A 3,821-nucleotide genomic window follows, 5' to 3' on the forward strand; every position below is an offset into this window, starting at 1 on the left:
AAAAAAGAGAGATCCGGGACTTTGTGAGAAGTTTTTGATACCATCCGCCTAACCGTACTTTACAGCCGGGAGAATAATACCATTGGATTCATAAATTGTTAGCAAGAGGGACTTCCTGTAAGTAATACAGCAGTGCCCTTTTGCTCGCTATACCTACTGTGTAAGTTCTCTCTTTTTCGATCCAGTAACTGCATGTTTATAAAGTTTTGGGCAAAAGAAGAGGCATTTAATGGAAATGTAACACCGAGGGGTTTGTCAGTTTTTAGTTTTTTTTTTTAAATGTACAATATATGTTGATTTAACTTTTTAATTGCTTTCGTTCTGAAGAAAAGGTTGGTCCACAAGTAAATTCTACACGCATTTGTAAAAGCTTTTCCTGACTGATTATATCTCTCCATTATCAACCTTTCTTGGCCGATGCCAAAGAAAGAAGAAAGGCATTTGAATGACATCCTCTAAGAATGTTCCACTAGGACTGTGATAAACGTTACAGTTTTTTCTCTGGTAGGAGTTGAAGAAAATTGTCTAAAAAGAATGATATGTCACGAGAATGAAAAGTGTGGATTTACCCAGCGATAGACAACAATCTTACCGATTTCTCTAAAAAATTTTCCACTAGGCTGGGTCAGTTTTCTGTTTGGGGCTTGAATGACTTTCTAACCCGGGGGCGTTCTTGGTGACTGGGTGAAGATACAGGTGACTGACTTTGCTTGATTAAAGTTTTTTACTATATGGAATATTATGGTGCGTATAATCTACAGAAGTTTGGTCTTTTTGGAATCGCATCTTTTTCTTAATCGCTTATTCAATTAAACTATTCTGCCAAAAATGGCTCGCCGCATATATATTTCTTCTTTAAGACGATCAGAACTTAATTGTAATAAATTAACATTAACCTGCAAAAAAACTGTTATTATTTGATTAAAATACGTATTTGTAAGCATAAACGGAGAAAAAAAATTGTTATGCCCTACGTGTAAAGAAAAAAGCATTTCCAATCTGAAGTCGGATAACCATTTCCAATTGATACGTAAGTTATGAACACGGAATAATTGAGCATAGATGGCAATAATATTTACCGCTATTTCACTATCCATTTATTGCAGCGATTTTCGTTATTTACTGGAAAAAAGAACCTTCGCAGATCAGGATTTAATCGGTGGATTTTTTTCGCAATCGAGAAGCTACATTTTAATCCAGACATACTTAGCTCTAAAATGTTGGTAACATCTAAAATAGTCAGCCAGAACAAATGGTAGTAATGTAGTTTACCGTTTATTTAAAAAAAAATGGTAGTAAATTCAGGCAAACGTATAAAAGCTTTGCAGTTTGTAAACTACGAACAAACAATAAATCAGTAACAAAGCAGCGAACCAAACATAAAATCAAAAATAAACTCCTAAATCGGATCTAAAAAAGTTTGAACCGAATCGGTCCAATGCGTTTGCCAGTTATCGCGTTCACAGACAGACGGACACCATCCGGACACGCCCTGAAAAGGCTTGAGATCGCTTGCCTGCTTTGTAAGACGAAATTCGTGTAACCAATTTAGAGTTTGAAGCAAATAATAATATAAAGGTAACGAAAATACATTTCAATTAAATTCATCTTTTTTCGTGAAGTAGTGCCAGTGTCCTGTGAGACACATAGGTATGTAACTTCTAATAATAGCATTGTTTAAAGACTTTATAATAAAATCCATACATTCTAGGTAAACTCCCATACAAATGAATACCGAACGATCTTCGAAATTGTTTTTGGCTCGATAGTCTACCTCTACGTAGCTGAAAAACAATAACGACCTTTCTGATTTGTGTTAAAATTTTCAAAGGGATATGGGACGTTTTTAAACAAAGTTATCGTGCACATTGAACTGACAGACAGACAGACAGCAATACAACATTATAAACGATCTCGAGGATCGTTAAATGTGAATAATCCACATTACGTCAAAAAAATTGGGCAAATGTTACGATTTACCTTTTACAGGGATTGTATTGTAGGGACTTGAAATCAGAGTGTATTTACTGCACCGTCGCATGCTTTTTTTAATACAAACAAAGCAAAATTTACTACCAGATTTTAATTATCGTAATTTATCTTGTTTGAACGCAACCTACTCACCCCGGAACAAAAATTATTATAAATGCGAATTCGCTTAAACACACAATAGGTAAAAACAAGTAATACGCATAGGTACGTAATTTAATTATTATAAGCGCAGTGAAAAAAAACGGTCTTTACTTTAGAGCTTCAAATAAAGATTAAATAAAATATGTGACTCTTTCTCTTAACAGGAAAGTAAAAGGAATTTGCTGTCGAACTAAACATCAGCGTTTTGTTTATATAACACTAGCTGCTCGACCCGGCTTCGCACGGGTGTTTATAATTTTCGTATTCGTAGTTATTATACATGTTGGGATGGATGTGTATGATGTTGGTTACAGAAAAAATAATACCTTAAAATTTGCATTGAAACCCCTTTCCCGAATTATATTTGCACCAAAAAATGATGTCATTTGGAATACATATCAGTTATAATGTTGAATATTCTGCAAGAAATGCTTCGATAGAGGGTTTTGCCCTGAAAGAAGTAATGAATTCAGTGGTCAGGTGGCGTTATAAGTTGTGGCAATTTGACCTTTCTACTGGCACAATATAATCCTGCTGATTCTAGTCGAAACCTCAAAAGCGGAAGGAATTCTGTGGAGTATTGGACTCGATCATCAACTTGTTGAAGACACTCGGGTTTACATTAGAACCTAGAACTGGCGTTTTCTTGTTCCCAAAAAATACTTGCCCCTTTTTGAGCAGCGTTGGAAGATTTTTAATACAACGTTTTGTTTCGGAGAAATTATCACAAACTATACTTTTTTATATGGCCCGTGGAAAAAGTACACACTGTATTTAGTAGCACTTTTGATTACGAATACAACTATATACGTCATACAAATAAAAACAAAAGTTGGAAATTGTTGGTTTCAACAGGATGGTGCATCTACTCACAACATCTTAATCGTGCAAGTATACGTATCTAACATTTTTTTCGATCTCCATGATAGACATCCTTATCTTGGACACTCTTTCCAAGCGAGAGAAAGCCCGTACCAATGAGTACCTGGTCGTACCTACCGTAGTTTATAGTAAATCTTAAATTACTTCTTAAACCTTTGGTAAATTTAATCCCTTTATGGCTTAATTGCATGTTGGGTCGTCCTCAAAGGGACAGGTTGAAATGAATTGTGTAGTCACGGCAAACCTTGCCCTTTTTATAAATAGAATTTGCGGACATGTTTTTAAATCAGCTGCAGATGTAGGGTAGGTAGGTACGAATTTATATTTTATATCTTGACGATTATTTTCGTAAATTAATTAGGCTATTCTTTGGTTTCATTTTTAAGAAAAGAGTGTCCTATTTGCTTCCCTTAGCTTAGAGCGTCACATGTTTCGATAACGCAAGCACAACAAAAAAAGAACTATCTAATTTGATCGTAAATAATTTTCGGCGATTCATTTTTATATACTTTCGCAGTCATTCGTCCTGCAATCGGATGAACAGTTTAGGGACGTACGTCTAACCCCCAAAGTTTAGTCGCAATCGGATAAACGGTTTAGGCAGCTGGCAGTGGCATCATAAGAGACAGGACGAATACAATTTTATTTACTTACCTACATAAAAACCTTGAAATATGACCAATCATTACCCAAAGTTTCGTATCAATCGGATGAATGGTTTAGGCAAGCGTAAGGGCCAATCGTACGTACAGACAGACGGAATTTCTTTTATTATATAGAAACCTTCCCGGGCATACCTTCAACTA

This window comes from Photinus pyralis, unplaced genomic scaffold (genome assembly GCF_008802855.1).
Source record: "Photinus pyralis isolate 1611_PpyrPB1 unplaced genomic scaffold, Ppyr1.3 Ppyr1.4_LG1, whole genome shotgun sequence".
NCBI lineage: Eukaryota > Metazoa > Arthropoda > Insecta > Coleoptera > Lampyridae > Photinus > Photinus pyralis.